The 21,006-nt window shown below is 39.8% G+C and overlaps 1 protein-coding gene across 3 annotated transcripts in view; it reads left to right on the top strand.

The window, feature by feature from the left end:
- Window positions 1-16,675: 16,675 nt before the first annotated feature.
- The window catches only part of LOC124798478 (ribitol-5-phosphate transferase FKTN-like), a 93,660-nt gene continuing 89,329 nt past the window's right edge, over window positions 16,676-21,006 (top strand). The window contains exon 1 of one of the 3 annotated variants that reach the window (XM_047261914.1): window positions 16,676-16,708. The gene's annotated coding sequence lies outside the window, so the exon portion shown is untranslated. The other 2 variants (XM_047261913.1, XM_047261912.1) reach the window with 2 other exon arrangements.

The raw sequence follows: 21,006 nt of genomic DNA, 5'->3' as shown, positions 1-21,006 counted from the left end.
CTCTAGCCAATTTTGTGTTAGAGTACACAGCTAAAAAACAAAAACATGTGCTTCTTCCTCAAGCTTCCAACTATATCTGACGTGATTTTCATTGTTGTTGCATCAAATGATGCGCAGTAATACCAACCTGTACATTATTTAGGAAATGTCTCTCATAAAAGGGCATGATCATTGGCTTTTAGTCCAGGGCTGGAAGCGCTTCCAAAATGGTTCTGTTCACATGCTGCCATGGTCAACGTATACTGTGCATGACAAAATGGAGCTATCTCAAACTGGCGATGAGGCAACTGTGGTGCACCAATTGCTATAGATGACAGGGGTAAGTGACGGTTGCAGAGATGAGTATGGGTGAATCGATGTGCAACTGTTGAGCAACTGGAAGCCCACATGAACCAAGGAGCTGGCAACACTGTCTCCATAACGACCGTCAGTGAACATTTCTACATATGGGCCTCCGCTGCAGGTGTCTGGTTCATAAATCAATGCTGACTGCTGTTCATCGGTGACGAAGGCTGGAATTTGCACACCAGAACTGCAATAGGAGGTCCACTGGGAGGTGACAGATGGCTTTTGCAGATGAATCATGATTTATGCTCCATTGATCAGACAGCCATTAGTGTATACTGTGCGAAACGTCTGAAAACAAACACCTTGCAATGATAATCAGAAGGGTCCTGGCCAGAGGAGGGAGCATAATGGTATGGGGAAAGTTTTGGTTGTGGCATTCCTTGGGTGACCTCATCATTCCAAGCGGCAAAATGTTTCAACACAAGTATGAATCTGTCCTTGGGGACCATTTCCACCCCTACGCACAGTTTGTTTTTCCTTGGCGCAATGGCATCTACCAGCAGGACAATGCAATGTATCACATAGCTCACAGTGTGTGTGTGTATGTGTGTGTGTGTGTGTGTGTGTGTGTGAGTGTGTGACAAGCACCAGGATGAAACTTCCTGGCAGACGAAAATTGTATGGCGGACTGAGATGCGAACTTAGGACCTCTGCCTTCCATGGGCAAGTACTCTAGCAAATGAACTACCTAAGCACAAATCACGACCTGTTCTCACAGGTTGATTTCCACCAGTACCTCGTCCCCCATCTTCCAAACTTCACATAAGTTCTTCTCTGAAGTTTGGAAGGTAGGAGACTATGTACTGTCAGAAGTAAAGCTGTGAGGACAGGTTGTGAGTTGTGCTTGGGTAACTCAGTTGATAGAGCACTTACCCACAAAATGCAGAGGTTCCAAGTTTCTCAATCTGGCACACAGTTTTAATCTGCTGAGAAGTTTCCTATCAGCACACACTCCACTGCAGAGTGGAAATTTCATTCAGCACCAGAATAAGTTTACTATACTCCCCAGGTTACTAAACTGACCCAACTTCTGAGATTTAAATCCAACCAAGAATCTGTCAGACCACATCCGTTGGGCTGACTGTGCCATGCATCCTCAACTGAGAAACTAGCACAGCTGGCTATGGTACTCGAGCTGACATGGCTCCACATCCCTGTCAGTTATGTACCAGAACCTCATTGGCTCTCTTCCTGCATGCCTTGCAGTTGCATGCACTGCAAAGATGGCTACTCATGCTTTAGACATGCAGTCACATTAATGAGACTAGACAGTGTATAATGGCTGCTGTTAAAATTATTGGCGAAACGAACCACTTGTGACTGTGGTGTGTCCACAGTGGTACCCCATGCCATCATGCCAGGAACTGGGCCCATATGACGATGACAAATGCAATATGGCAGATTAAGTTCTCTTTCAGGCATCTACACATGGATTCGTCCTTCGTTACACTATACCCAGAACAGTGACTTGTTTTAATGGATGACTTGGTGCCATTTCGCATCCAGTGGTTTCATTAAACACGCTACTGCCAGCCTTTTCCTTAGTGATCCAAGGAAGATCATTTTTTACCGTGTCATACTCCTGATTCTCATCACCAAGTAAGGTGTTGCAGAAGTTAAGACACTGAATTCAAATTCAAAAGAATGGCAGTTCAAAACACCACACACTCATACCTATTTCAAATCTATATGTTCCCCTAAGTAGCTTAAAACAAATTCTGGGATGATTTCTTTACATAGAATGCAGCCAATAACTTTTTCATTCCTACCCAATTCGATCTTATGATCTGTCTCTCATGACCTCATTGACAAAGGAGAGTTAAACTGTAATGTTCTTTGAGTCTCAAAGAAATTTTTGGATGAAAATGGCGTGCTTTTAAGAGACGAATTCTAACAGCAGTTCAGGGAGCTTGATATCATTCATATGAATTACGTTCTTCTCTTCCTTTCAAATAAATCTCGTTTACTATGCACGCTGTTGTAATGCTTTGTAGTCGATTCTAGTTGCAGTCAACATTGTTTCTTTTTGGCCAATAGCCAGCGTGAAAGTCCAGTGAATCTGATCATTATGTCCAACATAATTAACATGCAGACAGACTCTAAATTGGAAAATGTTTATTGACACTATTATGTTGAATGTGCACAGTTCTGTGTCTTTAGCTAAATATTAACTACAACAAAAGAATTCTTCTTGTAGTGTCTTCCAAAACTAACCATCATCATCATCAACATCTTGGACAGTTTCCATCCTCTGGTCCGGTCTGTATAGAACATAGGCCTCTTCTTCAACTTCTGTCTTGCCACCATCTCTCTGTGTTCACCTTGGTCCAGTCTTCTCCTTTCTTCTGGATGTATTCCTCTACTCCTTTCAGCCATCTCTCTCTCAGTCTTCCTCTTGGTCTCTTTCCTTCCAGTTTCATCCCGTGTATCCTACTGGGTATCCTCTCCTCCTCCATTCTCTTAATGTGTACATACCATCTCAGCCTTGATTTCTCTATCTCCTCTTGTAATGGTTCCACCTTCATTAACTCCCTGATCCTCTCCTTTCTTAACCTATCTTTGTCACTCCAATACTGTTTCTCAAGAATTTCATTTCACTAGCTTGTACTTTGTTTTGCTTTTCTCTCTGCCTTTCATAAGCCAGGTTTCTGATGCATATGTCAGGATCAGGACATCGTATGAGTGGTACATAACTTTTTTTACTGATTTGGGGTACATCCTTGCTCCATATCAGGCTTCTGACACACTTCTGAAATGCTTCTACTTTTCTCCCCTCCCCCCCCCCCCCCTCTTTTATTTCTCTGTCGTTTTTCCATCTTCCTGTAAAAGGCTTCCTAGGTACTTGAAACTCTACACTCTCCTCAAACGTTCCCCACTAATTGTTATTCCCGTTGTTCCTCTCTCCTTCTTCCTTGTTGTGATAATCATCTCACTCTTACTTATACTAAATTCATCCCATATTCCTGTACTGTTCATTCTCATATGTCCAACTGCTCTTGTACTTCCTCCTCCTTATTTTCCCAAATCATCAGATCATCTGCAAACACCATAGCTTTCATCTTCCTTTCACCAATTACTTGTGCTACTGTACTCATTATATCATCCATCACTATAATGAAGAATAATGGTGAAAGTGCATTTCCCTGTCTCAAGCCATTCCCCTGTTCAATTCATACTGATCTCTCTCCTCCCACTTTCACGCAGCTCACACTTCCACAGTACATTTCCCTTATCCTCCAAATAATCTGTTTTGCTGCTCCTCTGTTCTCCAGGGCTTTCCACACTTTACTTCTACGTACACTATCACATGTTTTTTCAGTGTCCAGTAAGGTCTATTCCATATTCATAGTGCTGCTCCTGCAGTTGTCTTACAGCAAAAATTAGATCCACTGTGGACCTTCCTGTTCTGAAGCCATAGAATGGGCCTCCAAAACTAATCAATTAGCATTATAAAAGTTAAATACTTCTTCAGAAAATTCACTGTGGCAATAAGAGCCGTAGTAAGCAACACAGTCTTACAAATGACAATAATTGGAAAACAGATAATCATGTTCCTTGCTGGATGATGTAACTGGTAGACCAAAAGTTAAAATTCTGAGAAGTCTGTCACTGTAAACGCTATGTCTGTGTCAAATAGGGGTACTGAAAAACTAAATTTTCCTGACTACAACTACTGAAATGATGACAAAATCCAAACATGCCAAGCTGGCTGAGTTCAGTCCCCAGAGGCCTAACATCTTGCTCAAATAGCAGCAGTAGATGGCGAACTGGATAGTACAGCTGCGGTTGCTCTGGTGAAGTTCATTGGTTCCAGGCTGGCAATGTCACTGCCTTCTACTGCCCTATTGCGAGCTTCAGTCCTTGATATGTACAGTACTATATCTTTCTGTTTGGCTGGATCACAGAAGCAGAACATAGTCCTGATCATCACATGCCAATGCTAGCTGCAAGTGACGATTGAGTTTTTGATGCAGTGTCTGGTGTCGCCTTGTGATGGTCTACTTGCTAACTTGTTGGCCATGCTGCAGTTCAAGTGGAGCCAAGGTTATTTGAATTGTGCAGCCAGCAGACATTCAGCCACTAGCGCTTCACAGTAGATGCACCACAGCACTGAGCAGCTCTCATGAGCTCCTGGTGCTTCCTAAGTATTTTTGAGCCAAGAGAGAAACCCTCAGTCAGGGTTTAATGCTGTATCACATCCCATGAACGTTTCCGAAGCAAGACTGAAGGGACAAGCAGCCTATTAGTGGCACCAACCTTTCCGCTACATGTCAGCAAAACTCTTGAAACCATCCTAAGTCGTGAATGTATTAGGATCTTGGAGCACACCTGCCCAGCCACAGCACCCAATGTGACTTCTCTTCCAACTACTTCACTGATGACCGATTTCTTTACCTTATCTCTAATCCACCATATTTATCTCCCTCAGTACTAAAAAACACTTTTGACTGTGTATAGCATTCTGGACATCTTCAAACAAAAAATCTATCCACTTCCAGTGAACTATGTATGACTTAATGCATCTGTCCTCCAAATATGTTACAATAACCATATCTACACCAACAACTTCTCCTGCTACCAGTGTAGCTCTAGGTTCCGGCCCCTCCCCTTCTCCTCATTTACATCCCATACAATGCAGACATCCTCAAACCATCAACCTTTCCTACTAAAAATACTTACTACTTCTCAATACATGTTTTTGCTTGAGTGTTTCATTAGTAGAAATACTAAGTTACACAAAAGAAATAGTATCATACATAAAACACATGGAGGAAGTACAATTTCCACAGTGACTGCAAAAATCTGACAATGGTGGTGAAGGGTATGCAGTACACTTGCACAGGAATTTGATAACAAGTCCATATTAGTAGAGCCTCAGAGTCAACTTCTTCTGGAAGGGTCATTTTACAGTTTGGAACAGTTTCTTAGTCAGAAAAAGTCTCGTAGAACTATCAAATCTGTACATCTACATCCATACTCCGCAAGCCACCTGATGGTGTGTGGCGGTAATGAGGTAATGTAATATAAGATTTTACAATTGTGCAGATACTCGCATAAAAGACATAGTTCTTTTCTGTAGCTTCCTCTTTATTTTTTCACTTGTTATGTCTACTATATGGTGTCATCAGCCATCTTATAACTCATGTTCAATATAAACACAATCTATTACTACTTTTGTCTCATTTGTAACATTATTACCTATGCACCATTTGTTTAAAAGGATGACACATCCTCATATGAAATGTAAATAATTATTTAAATAAAAACCAATTTTTCGTACATCACATTTAGTAGAAAAAGCCCCTTATAGATTTTTAACACCATGAAGAAAGTCCTGAAATTTTGTGATTTTGAATTTTTAATAGCTATGAAAACATTTGTAAAATTCAAAATGAAAAACGTGGAGTCCATGCAGTAGATGACAGTAAGGAGTTAAATTACTAATGTATTAATTATGTATTGCATGAACCCCACATATTTCGCTTTAAATCCTACTACAAGTATTTTCAAAGCTATTAAAAGTTCAAAACAGCCAACTATCTGATGGAGTTAGGAATCTGTAAGGGCTGGTAGACCTTTTTTCTACTTTTTAGTCCAGCTTACAAAACACAGTATATACAAAATTTATTTTTATTCAAATGATTATTTTCTGATTTTATGTCTTGTGGGCATTAAATTTTTCACTCGATTTCAAACATTTTGATGAGATTCCAGCAGAATCATATGGTAAATTTCAGAGTTATTTGAATTTTTCTTTATGTGAATTAACTATTAGATTGCTTCTTCCGACATATATCTCGCAAAAAGACTGTGAAGGTCAAAATGAGCTACATTAAAGCTCATACAGAGGCTTACACGCAATATTTACACCATGAACAATTCACGACTAGAACAGGAAAAAGTGAAAATGGCAGTGGTACACAAAATAGACTCCTACAAGAAAGCATATTAATATTGCATTATCATACAGTTCGGAACTATTTTGAAAGTTTCCTGTCTCTAGCTAATCAGGAAACGACAGTGCTAAACAAAGTACAGTCTGCCATAAACCAGACAAGAAAGCAAATCAATACTGCATCCAGCTGCATACGTTGAAAGTTTCGAGTCTCTAGCTCATTGGGAAGATAGTTTAAAATCAACTGCAAAATTTGTGCCAAACAGGCAGACAGACAGACAAGAAAGCGACCTCATAAAAACGTGTTAAAGTGAACTGGCACAATCTCTATCCTTACGAGCTTACTACAGACGGATAGATGGATTAAGAAACAATAAATAACAAAAAAATTGGAGCCACTACACCTCAGCAAGGCCCATGGTTCATCGGAGTGGATTCACAAATATTATGTGTGCAAATATTTGTGCAACCAAATTGTACTGTGTGGACCAGTGTAAACCTTCGTAAATACCTACTAAATTTATACGTGAGCCCGAAAATTAGACGAATTTATTGGAAAGGAAGTGATATGGTATGGAACTAAGTTTGGACCTGTAAGTTACAGTTCCCAATTAAACAAAGCCCACAACTTACAGGCAGTTTATTTATAGAATTACAAAAATTACTGGTAACAACATTTTCCAGAGGTCTATAAAAGGCACAAACAGTTCTTTATATGCTGTAATTGGCAGCCAAATTATTTCTTTATTAATATGTATTATTGTAAATTTAAGTAATTTGGAGACACTAATCTAAAGCTCACTCTCCTTTAAAAAATAACAGGAAGTAATGAAATCACATAGTATTACTGAGTTAACAATGAGAAACCAATGTTGTGCACTTGTAGCTCTTAATGCTGACCGGCATGTGAGATAATTACTCATAGGTCACAAATAATTTCAGGCCCTTTAAAAAAACTTACAAGTACATAAAACTTAAGTGCAAGTACCGTTTCGTTACGACAAAGCAGCAGAATTATCATACAGAACATGGGAGTGATGGCAGCACTAACATATAGTACAAACTGAGTTTAATCTTTAGGCACTGCTGCAGAAGACCACACAGATTTTCACTAAACTCTGGGCAGTTAGTTACTGATAGTATTCTTCAAGTAATCCCACCTCAGTTTGTGCCTTAACACTTAAGCATTATAGTGACAAGAATTTAAACACTCGTAGACATATTAGTTCAACTTGAAGCAATCACTCACAGCTTCCCCAGTTAACCAGTCTTATATTTTTGTAGAAATTTTAATTTCTACAACCAAGAGTCGAATCTCAACAGCTACCCAAAGTCTAAATGAAGCCAACCAAAACCAGTGAAGCAGTTACTTTTATTATATATAGCGCAACCTTTCATGAACAATGGACAATAAAATGCTTCTGTCCTCTGCCTGTCTCACTCAAATTTGCAACAGCATCGACAAATCCAAAAAGTAACAGTAGCATTTACAGCACCCATGTCAGCTGGATCATAAACATTAATTCAGTAAACATATGTACCAGTACCTTACTGCACCATGGATGTTCTCATCCAGATACAAGCATTTAATGTTTGCAGTATATCAATAGTACCAAATGTGTTGCCATCTTTGTCGGTAAGCGTCAGGGCCAGAAAGAACCTCAATGCTCTCGTCAGTCATGTACACTGGTTTCAGACATAATGAGAAATTACTCCACAACTTAATTATTAAGAAAATCAAAACACACATCTATGATTCTGAAGCTACAAAAATGGACAAGCAGATGTGGGCTTTCTCACCCACAGGAAATTCTCAATTTTTAATTAAGTAGACACTGTCATGGTTAATCCACCCTAATCAGCCAATTCCTTAAATAAATGTCTGCAGGATGATCTTGGGTGGACTCCAGCTATTATTCTGATTACACGCTTTTGTGCAATAAATACTTTATTCCTCAGTGATGAATTACCCCAAAATATGATGCCATATGAAAGCAATGAGTGAAAATAGGAGTAGTAAGTTAATTTACTAAGATGTTTATCATCAAAATTTGCAATGACCCTTATTGCATAAGTAGCTGAACTCAAACGTTTCAGCAGATCATCAATGTGTTTCTTCCAATTTAATCTCTCATCAATGGACACACCTAAAAATTTGGAATATTCTACCTTAGCTATATGCTTCTGATTAAGGTCTATATTTATTAATGACGTCATACCATTCGCTGTACGGAACTGTGTGTACTGTGTCTTATCAAAATTCAGTGAGAGTTCGTTTACAAGGAACCACTTAGTAATTTTCTGAAAGACAGTATTGACAATTTCATCAGTTAATTCTTGTTTGTCAGGTGTGATCACTATACTTGTATCATCAGCAAAGAGAACTAACTTTGCCTCTTCATGAATATAGAATTGCAAGTCATTAATATATATTAAGACCAACAAAGGACCCAAGACTGACCCTTGTGGAACCCCATTCTTGATAGTTCCCCAGTTTGAGGAATGTGCTGATCTTTGCATATTATGAGAACTGCTTATTTCAACTTTCTGCACTCTTCCAGTTAGGTACGAATTAAACCATTTGTGCACTGTCCCACTCATGCCACAATACTTGAGCTTGTCTAGCAGAATGTCATGATTTACACAATCAAAAGCCTTTGAGAGATCACAAGAAATCCCAATGGGTGGTGTTCGGTTATTCAGATCATTCAAAATTTGATTGGTGAAAGCGTATATGGCATTTTCTGTTGAAAAACCTTTCTGGAAACCAAACTGACATTTTGTTAGTACTTCATTTTTACAGATATGTGAAGCTACTCTTGAATACATTACTTTCTCAAAATTTTTGGATAAAGCTGTTAGAAGGGAGATTGGACGGTAATTGTTGACATCAGATCCATCCCCCTTTTTATGCAAAGGTATAACAATAGCATATTTCAGTCTATCAGGGAAAATGCCCTGTTCCAGAGAGCTATTACACAGGTGGCTGAGAATCTTACTTATCTGTTGAGAACAAGCTTTAAGTATTTTGCTGGAAATGCCATCAATTCCATGTGAGTTTTTGCTTTTAAGCAAGTTTATTATTTTCCTAATTTCAGAGGAAGAAGTGGGTGAGATTTCAATTGTATCAAATTGCATAGGTATGGCCTCTTCCATTAACAGCCTAGCATCTTCTAACGAACACCTGGATCCTACTATATCCACAACATTTAGAAAATGATTATTAAAAATGTTATCAACTTCTGACTTTTTGTTCGTAAAGTTTTCATTCAATTTGATGGCAATACTGTCTTCCTGTGCTCTTGGTTGACCTGTTTCTCTTTTAATAATATTCCAAATTGTTTTAATTTTATTATCAGAGTTGCTGATTTCAGACATGATACACATACTTCTGGATTTTTTTAAAGACTTTTCTTAATATAACACAGTAGTTTTTATAATGTTTGATAGTTTCTGGGTCACTACTCTTTCTTGCTGTCAGATACATTTCCCTTTTCTGGTTACAAGATATTTTTATACCCTTAGTAAGCCATGGTTTGTTACACGGTTTCTTGTGAGTATATTTAACTATTTTCTTGGGGAAGCAGTTTTCAAATGCATTTACAAGAGTGTCATGAAATAAATTATATTTTAAATTGGCATCAGGTTCACGGTACGCTTCATCCCAGTCTAACTGCTGTAGGCTTTCCCTGAAATTTGCAATTGTTAAATCGTTGACTGAACGTACTACTTTTGAGGACTGTTTAGTATTGCTGAATGGAGCTATGTCATATATTGTAACTAGCTGTGCACCATGATCAGAAAGACCATTCTCAACAGGCTGAGCATTTATCTGGATAAACTTATCTTGGTCTATAAAGAAGTTATCTATCAGTGAGCTGCTATCCTTTACCACCCGAGTAGGAAAATCAATAACGGGTGTCAAATTGAAAGAACCGAGTAATACTTCAAGGTCATTTTTCCTATTACCCTCTTTCAGAGAATCTACATTGAAGTCCCCACAAATCATAATTTGCTTCCCCCTGTCTGACAGATAGCACAACAAGGAGTCCAAATTTTTCAGAAATAGATGAAAATTTCCTGATAGGGACCTATATACAGTTACAATTATAAATATGCCTTTATTTAATTTAAGCTCACAGGCACATGCTTCTATATGTTTTTCTACACAAAACTTTTTTGTTTCTATACTTTTTGCACAATGATAACTTTTGACATATATGGCAACTCCTCCTTTCTCCATATTTTCTCTCATTACATGTGCAGAGAGCTTATATCCACTTACATTTACCTTATCCATATCAGTAACAATGTGATGCTCAGACAGGCATAGTATATCTATTTCATCCTCAGCTTCTAAATCTTCTAAACAAACCAGAAGCTCATCTATTTTATTCTTTAAACTCCCAATATTTTGATGAAATATACTTACATTATTTTTAATTATACTTTTATGAGAACCTTTCCTTATTCAAACATTTGCAGTACTCTCCTGTCAGTTTCTCATTGTGCTTAGGCCTAGTTCCTATACCAGTGGTCACATGGTGTTCAGAGAGGCAGATTATGTCAACTGGGTTGGGTGACTTTAATTCATAAATGCAATTACCTAGGACTGAGATACAACTTGGTGGAGATAAAATTTCTGGTGATTGGCGAAAATTTATAATTGACAGCTGTGATTGGTGATCCAACGTGCTACAATTGTGCTGTTTACTTACTTTCCTAAACTCAAGATTTGATTCAGTCCTACCTCTCGTAGAACTTGACATCTTTCTGTCTTACCTATCCTAAAAAAGGTGCTGCTCCAACACCTGTAACCACTGGTATTTTACCATTCATGGCAGTGCCTCCCCCCTTTAAATTTCCAGCTATTATCCCAGCCAGTTTCCCCTTCCCTTTCCTGTTGAGATGTAGGCCGTGCCTGGTATAGTCCCACCTACTGAGAGAATCAACACGAACCACACCAATATGAGCCCCAGAACCCGACCCAAGCAGCCGTTCCAACTCCAAATTAACTCTCCCAACAGAAGAGTTCAAATGAGGCCAGTCATGGCGTCTCAGGACAGATACAAATTCAACATTAGTGTGTCTCGATGCCGACGCAATCTTTACCAGGTCACACTCTATACTGTACCCAGGATCTCTGTCAATGCTGTTCCCTGGCCCTCCCACAATAACCACAGTGTCTTCCCTGGTAAATTCTTTACAGAGTGAACCTAAATCCTCAGTCACCTGATCCAGACTAGCACTTGGTTTGGAAAAATTTGTGACCTGGTATTCTGGTCCTAATTCCTCCTACAGAAGTTGGCCTACACCTCTGGCATGGGAACTGCCTAACAACAAAACTTTCTTCCTTTTCGATTACTTTCCTACATTCTTTTTCAATTTCCTATTGAAAGTTTGTTGTGTCCTGTCTACACCTACCTCTGCTTGAGGCTCATCAGTTTCTAACTGAAGCAACAGGTCAAACTTATTTTGACATTCACCACAAAACTGTCAGACTTAGTTCTAGGCCTGTTCCTTCTGTTACCTGTTGCCACTTCCCACCTCTCTTTGCCCTTCTCCCTCCTTAACCTGTCCAGATCTTCCCTAGCCTGGTCTAGCTCAGCCTGAAGGGCAGCAATTTTCCCCTCCTATTCCACTATCTTCCTATATCTGCTGCAAATCCTACATAACCACTGATGAGCCTGATCCACTTTCCCGACACCCACGCCACTGCAGTCCCCCAGTGAAAAAAACTACTGCATCCATCACACCAAACTGTCACAACGACACAGCAGTAATAGAAAAACTATGAAGTACAGAACAGTAACTCATTAATTATTTACACAGGCTACCACTGCAACATACGCAGAACGGAACATTACCCCATAAGCCATGAAACACAAAACTTTTGGACCATACTGATCTAAATGCTCGAGAGAGTACAATGATTCCAAATGTGGGCTCGCTTTACCAGCCAATCAAGCCTCATGCGGAGACAAAAATATCACGCTTGTCCCTAACACAGTAAAAAAAATGTAAATCACAAGTCTGAAATGTCTTAGCTAATTATTAATAGTTGGTACTAGGTCAGGAAAGCACAATAGCCAAATTTTAGGACACGAAAGTTTGTGGCCATGAATGGGGGATATTCTCACCGAAGAAACAAGTTGATCGCCTTCCTCTGACCGGCTCAATCTTTCCACAATTACAACGGCTGCACACATCCCTTCCGTGTTGTATCTACAGTGCCCAACAGCTTCTTCTTCATGGAGCCCGCCCCTCAAGACTGTGTTCGGCTTTTAACTGCAGCCCGCCATCAGGCCCCACACAATGTACCTTCAGCAACTCACACTAGCAGAGTAAACAACCCTCTCGAGTACGGTGCTCGCTTCTCAACCGCCTGTCAATAGCCTTTTTTTACGGTCTAGCCTGACCTCTGGTGTCGCCTGTCAGTTTGCCTCTGCCGAAGTTGTAACCGGGAAGCCTAACAGACACATCATTGTGGTCCATAACCAGTCGGAAGTGACGTCAAAATTACGTATACGCAAACGCGCTGCACACTTGTCGAGTATCGAGATCCCTGGTCGAGTCGAGTTAGGTGTAAGTTTTCGGACCACTTGTGCAATTATGCACTGGAGCTGATACTGCAATTAGAAAGAACTACGTAAAATTCCTGGGAAAATGCAGGATACTTTTATGTGGAATGCAGAGCCCACGCTCTGGCTGCAAATATACTGCGGAGGAGGAGATTAGTGTTTAACGTCCCATCGACAACGAGGTCATTAGAGACGGAGCACAAGCTCGGGTTAGGGAAGGATGGGGAAGGAAATCGGCCGTGCCCTTTCAAAGGAACCATCCCGGCATTTGCCTGAAGTGATATAGGGAAATCACGGAAAACCTAAATCAGGATGGCCGGACGCGGGATTGAACCGTCGTCCTTCCGAACGCAAGTCCAGTGTGCTAACCACTGCGCCACCTCGCTCGGTGCAAATATACTGCTTTTTATTTTCCTTTTGCATGGCTGTTCCCAGGCCCTGAGTCCCATTTTCATGTGTGTGTCTTCTAAATTATGCCATCTACTCGAGACGACGTTTGCGCTTGGGCTGCTGCAATGTTCAGTTTCTCTTACTGTAATACATAGATGACGAACTCATAAACGGCGAATTTTGAAACAAAGTTGCCATTAACTTCCTAAACAGCGATCATTAATTACAATATTCCACGTGTATATGTTACAGTAAAGGTAATGTAACAATGCAGCACCTCACAACGAAAACAAAGGAAAAACTGCATAATACATAAAAAACTCACATAAAAATTGGAATCAGATCGCGGAAAGCGACATGTAAAATTAATTAAAATGAAATCTTAACTGGCAGCAGAAAGAAGTTATTTTCTAGAGTTCCTAATGTCTTTAAAGGCGCATATTTTTGCCAGCCAATTCTAACATAAAATTATTATCACCTCCTCCAACGAATTACAATAGCCTGAAATCAGGCCATCCTCTGAAATCTTTCAGAGCGTCACGAAAGATGTTTTCATACACCTGAGACATTTTGCTCGATAGCGAAAACACAACCACTCAAGATCACGGTCAGTAATTCAGTGTGACAGTGAAGAACAAAGCAGACGCTTTTCCCACTAACTCGATTCGACCACAGATTTCGATCAGTCGACAAGTGTGCAGCGCGTTTGTGTATACGTCATTTTGACGTCACTTCCGAGTGGTTTTGGACCACAATGATGTGTCTGTTAAGCCGCGTACACACTGCCACTGGAAACATGTTTCTGCCGGAAACATTGTTTTCTGCGATGTTTCGCAAATGTTTCCGACTTCGTTTCTGGTCTCTGTTTCCGTCCACACTGGCGGCAAACATTTCTCGTGTGTTCACGCCGTCTGCAGTGCCCCTTGTGTTATTGTGTTCGTATCGTCTGCTGCTGCGTTATGTCTGGTGTCGAAGAAACAATAATGATATGTGGAGCTGCATTATTAATGCTAGAAGGTTTACACAAACAAAATGAAAGGCGTCCTCGTCGTTGGTGAGAAAAACATTCTATAGAAGAACTGGCGGAAATAACCTGCTACGTGAGCTGAGTATGGAAGACGGCTCTGGCTTCCGCAACTTCACTCGGATCTCACCTACCGATTTTGAATATCTGGCAAATATGATATCACCATTTGTTTCAAAAAAAGACACGAATTTCAGGAAAGCTATTTCAGTCAACCAAAGGCTTGCAGTTACTCTTCGTTTCCTGGCAACAGGAGATTCATTTCAGAGCCTTGCGTATTTATTTCGCATTTCGAAACAAGCAATATCTAAAATAGTACCCGAAGTATGTGGAGCTCTGGTGGAAGTACTGAAGGATTATGTAAAGGTAAGTAAATGAAAAACATCGTTAAATAAGCACATTTTCGAAGTGTTATTATTTCTCAATTACGTTACATAATTCGTCAAACACAACTTCTTCAACTGCGTTGTCATTGTCTACATAGCTTGTAAATGTAACAGGGGAATTGCTGCTTAATGATGATGGCCCTGCTACATTCATACCCCTTTTCGACTGCTCACTTTCTAAATACGCTACATGTTGTTTCATTAGTACATTATTAAGCAAAGTCATTGTTTTTGCTCGTTGTAACTCGGGCAATTTCCTTAAAACTGAGGCCACATACTGCCCATAGCACTGCATTCATCGTCCTTGTCTTCTTGATTTTGCAGCACTTTAGTTAGCAATTGAGACGCAATCTTGAAGGGTTGCTGCATGTCTTTTTTCTCGCCCATCATCCTTCTCATTTTTGGTGGTGGAGGACTGGAAGGTCCAGCTGCAACCTCTTCATCTTCATTTGTGCCCTCTGGCGAATGTACGAAAACCTGAAAATCAAATTTCTTTCTTTCAGATACCTGCGACTGAAAACGACTGGAGTGAAACAGCATGTTTATTCTCACAGATTCTTCAGTTCCCCCATTGTGACGGAGCAATTGACCGGAAACATATCGTGCTACAGTGCCCTGTTGGTAGTGGAAGTGAATATTATAATTATAAAGGTTCATTCAGCATTGTGCTGCTTGCTGTCGTCGATGCCAGCTACAACTTTTTGTACGCAGATATCGGCTGCCAAGGCAGAATATCAGATGGTGGTGTGTTCAAAAACGCGAGCATAAATGAGTTAATTAACAAAAAGAAACTTAAACTTGCCACATGCCGAATGCTTACCAGGTGGCACCAAGGCCCTACCATATGTTTTTGTAGCAGACGATGCTTTTCCCTTACAGGAAAACATTATGAAACCCTACCCGGGAAAACATGTTAAAGGTTCAAAAGAGAGAGTTTTTAATTACAGACTTTCAAGGGCCAGAATGGTTGTTGAGAACACTTTCGGCATTATGGCTTCAGTTTTTCGTGTGTTTAGAAAACCTATGTTGCTACAACCGGAAAAGGCAAAAACTGTCACACTTACAGCTGTATGTCTCCACAATTTTTTAAGGCGAAATGCTGCGGCAAGGAACCAGTACACCCCACATGGAAGCTTCGATTCCTACGATTTACAAACAGGTGAAATGATTCCAGGCACATGGAGACGAGATGACACTGCATCAGTTTTCATTTCAGCACAGAACATACCAAGGAAAGCTGCTTCCACGAATAAACAAATTCGAGACGAATTTGCTAATTTTTTTTTAAGCCCACAAGGAAGTGTACCGTGGCAAAATAACTATGGGTGAATGTGACTGTGTACTATAAAATACAAATAAAGACAAACAAGCATAATTTTCGTACCTCATTTTCCACAGTATCTGTTGTCTCCTTTGGCTCATGTACATCGTCCAAGACTGCAGCAGCCGATAGCCGAACCAGTTCGAGTCATATGCAGTGTCTGCATCACTACCAGATGGTCTGCTGGCAATAATTTTTCTTTTCTCGCGCCTGTACGCAACCACGAGCGATCGAATTTTCTTCTCAACACTTCCCTTGTCCGTGCCAAAAGCTGCTGCAATTTTTGCAAGTGCATCGTGTTTTTTAACGGTATTTTTGTAATCCTTGCTCCGGACATTCCATAAACAATCCTCCCCCTGGTACATTGCAGTTAAATCGACAATTTGTTGCCTTGACCACTCCATTATTCTACAAAAATAAAGCGAAAACGAAAACGACAGTAAACAGAACACCGCTAAAAAGTTGACGACACACACACACATACGCTAGCGCCCTGCAGCGGTGACAAGTGGTAGCTAGCCGGAAACATTGTTTCCTTTGATCTGTACCGAGACTGCTACGGATAGATGTTTCTGTGTTTCCAAACATGTTTCGAAACATGTTTCCAAATGGTGTCCACATCAAGCTACCGGAAACATGTTTTGAAAACATGTTTCAGTCTCAGTGTGTACGCGGCTTTAGGCTTCCCAGTTGTAACCAGGGCGAGAGCAGAGTAGATAGCGTGCAGCACACCAGAAACACTGGCGCCCACAACACAGAAAAGTAGAGTGTTATCACGGAAAATAACTCGATAATACCTAAATTCCTCAGTATCCGTATCTTGCAATTGTTGTTGTTGAACGATATAATTTAATTGGAATCTCTAGTCGATATCTCGATCTGACAGCATCGAGCATCGGTGATAGTAGGCTGGAGGGAGTATGAAAATGTTTTCAAATGTAGATGTGTTATGTGCTGTAGTTTTCGAATGTATATTGTAACAAATGTGTAATGCTGGCGAAACCATGGAACGTGCTAATAATTATGCGTGTTATCTCGAGAATAGATTTGTATCTCTTGGAGAGTTTACGACAGCAGAGCTATAATGCATCTTCCGAGGGTTAACCACACACGGTGTTCTCACTGTAAATCAACAAAAACAGTGCTTTAGCTGGAGACAAGAGAAGAGATAAAATGAGATCATTCGTACAAGTATGTTAAGGTGCTGTGTCTCATTCTGTGTAATTTTAAGCATAAGTATTGTATGTATTTGAAGTTAAATTATATGGTTGTCATTTAAATGCCTTCAACACAAAGCGAAGCAGGGTTCCAGTCTTTTGTTAAAGATATAGCGATTAGTAATGATAGTCACTAACAAATGTAAAACTAGACCGTTATTTTCCATTACGTATATTGTTTTATTCAAAAATGCTTTTTCGACAGAAGAAAGTTCGGTAGCCGACTACCCGTTGCTAATGGATCAGAGGGAACTGTTAAGACTGAAGTCCCAAATATAAGTAGGCCCTACACGACATTGACGAAAGGTACAAGAGTTATAGGCAACAAACTGCCTACACTGAAGTTGAAGGTCCTGTTGATTCTGTATAGTATGCAGCGACCATCATATGCAATTTACTCGTGGAAAAGAGATGGGGAGGAGTTGAAATGTTGCAGAAAATTTAATTGGTTGTGTCTCATACATATACGCGCGCAAAATTGATGATTGTATGTGGACCACCCTATTCAGATTCAGTTTTCGTTCCATAGGCCCAAAAAAAGAGATGATGCTCGTGGATGTGGAACATGTCAGAAAGTATAATATAAAAAATTTCAATATAGTACTACCATGATCATTTGTTAGGAGATTGTTGAAATAGATAAATATGATGGGGTAAACTGGAACAGCTAATATTTACAGAATGAACACGCTGTCAGAATGAAACATTGTTATGCACTATTAATAAATTTGTCATACACAAAATACCTAATTTTGACTGTTGTGACCAAGTGCTGTCAAAACTGAAATCTAATGAACATTTTTACTTAAATTGGCGTAACAGTCTCTGTTGAGATATTCATCTAGAGAAGGAGTTGTCTATCAAAAAGTCTTTCAAACTCTGTTTAAACCATGCTTCATCTGAAACCAAGTTGAGGAATGGCCCTTGTTCTGTTCAGGTTCGTACCTGACATGCTCCTTATAAAAATATGGTAACAGCTTGAATGTCTTTCAATCTTAGCAACAGAAAAGTTAGTAGCGTGGTAAAGTGTAGGCCTACATGTTTTTATCCACATCCTATAATTTTCTTTTTCAGTTTTCCTAATGTCCCAATGCTTTTGTTCACATTGTTCCCATTGTCAAACAGGAATGTCAGTTTGAGGCTTCGAGCTAGATTGATTTGAACTCATATTTACTGTTAGACTATGCAGAATGTTATTTTATTGTAAGCCAAGTCCTCTCATTGAATGTACCAGCTATCTAATATCTGCATTTGTGTGCTGAAATTACCTGAATGTGTTCATAGAGCAGAAGATTTAACTTCATACATGCCTACAGTGAGCAAATGATAATATATTAGTTTTAGGACCCTTCCAGCAGTATCTGATCCCTAGTCTCCATGATTCTTTATAGTGCCATTGATCTCTTAAATTGGTGGAGACTTTTATATTGATTGGGCATGGCCACAGTATATTAATTGTTTAGATTCTATATCATGTTTGAAAGACCCTTCTGCATCCATCCATAACCGAACTCTTCATTACGTATTTTCTTGGTTCTGGATATTCCCAGTGATCGTACGAACACATCTATTTCAGTGGCCTCCGAATTAATCGCCACTTTCTAGATGTAACTCTTCATGTCTGTGCACCATGTAACAAGCAACTTTTAATTATAGTTCAGTGGATAATGTGTTTCTGTTTCTTTCCTGTTTTGCTACTCCAGAAGATTCTGTTTAAACAAGAAATCAGTGTTCTAGCTTGAGTTATTTGTTTTGTGATTTCATCATTTTTAAAGGTGGTATCAAATTCTGTTTCTAGATATGTGTAACTACTGTGAGCCGCATTTTCCTCCGTATCTTGTTTTCATGCTGGATAGTTCTGCCTCTGTTGGAAGATATTTTGTTCTCTTGATGTTAAGCTACAAGCTCCATTGTTTATACTCTACCTCTAGTTGTAGTTTTCATGCTATAATTCTTGATGACCTTTTTGTCAAGCATGACTTGATTGTCTGTGCATTTCAGTGTATACCAGCAGGTTTCACACATACCTGTAATGATTTCTCTGCATTACTTCATTGATTTTTACTGTTTATATTCTAAACAGGATATGTGGCACATGATAGCCTTGATACAAACCCTTAGTGACAGGAAACTTTAGAGATAGTTCTATGAATAGGTTTTATTCTTGATGTTGAACCATTATACAAATTTTGGAGAGCACATGTTAAAGTTTGATTGATATTTGAATCCTGTAGCCCTTTGGAAATACGGAAGCGTCTGATTCCACCCGTCTGCTTTGACCCATGATGTCACAGATATGGCGGAAACGACCATCCACTACGACTCCAATATGGCGCATATGACATCATCTACATCTACACGATTACTCGGCAATTCACATTTAAGTGCTTGGCAGAGGGTTCATCGAACCACAATCATACTATCTCTCTACCATTCCACTCCCGAATAGCACGCAGGAAAAACGAACACCTAAACCTTTCTGTTCGAGCTCTGATTTCTCTTATTTTATTTTGATGATCATTCCTACCTATGTAGGTTGGGCTCAACAAAATATTTTCGCATTCGGAAGAGAAAGTTGGTGATTGAAATTTCGTAAATAGATCTCGCCGCAACGAAAAATGTCTTTGCTTTAATGACTTCCATCTGCCACACTCTCTCCCCTATTATGTGATAATACAAAACGAGCTGCCCTTTTTTGCACCCTTTCGATGTCCTCCGTCAATCCCACCTGGTAAGGATCCCACACCGCGCAGCAATATTCTAACAGAGGACGAATGAGTGTAGTGTAAGTTGTCTCTTTAGTGAACATGTTGCATCTTCTAAGCGTCCTGCCAATGAAACACAACCTTTGGCTCCCCTTCCCCACAATATTATCTATGTGGTCTTTCCAACTGAAGTTGTTCGTAATTTTAACACCCAGGTACTTAGTTGAATTGACAGCCTTGAGAATTGTACTATTTATCGAGTAATCGAATTCCAACGGATTTCTTTTGGAACTCGTGGATCACCTCACACTTTTCGTTATTTAGCGTCAACTGCCACCTGCCACACCATACAGCAATCTTTTTCTAAATCACTTTGCAACTGATACTGGTCTCTGGATGACCTTACTAGACAGTAAATTACAGCATCATCTGTGAAAAACCTAAGAGAACTGCTCAGATTGTCACCTAGGTCATTTATATAGATCAGGAACAGCAGAAGTCCCAGGACGCTTCCCTGGGGAACACCTGATATCATTTCAGTTTTACTCGATGATTTGCCATCTATTACTATGAACTGCGACCTTCCTGACGAAATCACGAATCCAGTCGCATAAATGAGACTATATCCCATAGGCCCGCAGCTTGATTAGAAGTCGCTTGTGAGGAACGGTGTCAAAAGCTTTCCGGGAATCTAGAAATAGGCAATCAACTTGAGATCCCCTGTCGATAGCGGCCATTACTTCGTGCGAATAAAGAGCTAGCTGCGTTGCACAAGAGCGATGTTTTCTGAAACCATGCTGATTACATATCAATAGATCGTTCCCTTCGAGGTGATTCATAATGTTTGAATACAGTGTATGCTCCAAAACCCTACTGCAAACCGACGTCAATGATATAGGTCTGTAGTTCGATGGATTACTCCTACTACCCTTCTTAAACACTGGTGCGACCTGCGCAATTTTCCAATCTGTAGGTACAGATCTGTCGGTGAGCGAGCGGTTGTATATGATTGCTAAGTAGGGAGCTATTATATCAGCGTAATCTGAAAGGAACCTAATCGGTATACAATCTGGACCTGAAGACATGCCCATATCAAGCGATTTGAGTTGCTTCGCAACCCCTAAGGTATCTACTTCTA

The sequence above is a fragment of the Schistocerca piceifrons genome, chromosome 5 (genome assembly GCF_021461385.2).
Source record: "Schistocerca piceifrons isolate TAMUIC-IGC-003096 chromosome 5, iqSchPice1.1, whole genome shotgun sequence".
NCBI classification, from domain to species: Eukaryota; Metazoa; Arthropoda; class Insecta; order Orthoptera; family Acrididae; genus Schistocerca; species Schistocerca piceifrons.
This window is presented reverse-complemented; position numbering and strand designations above follow the sequence as displayed.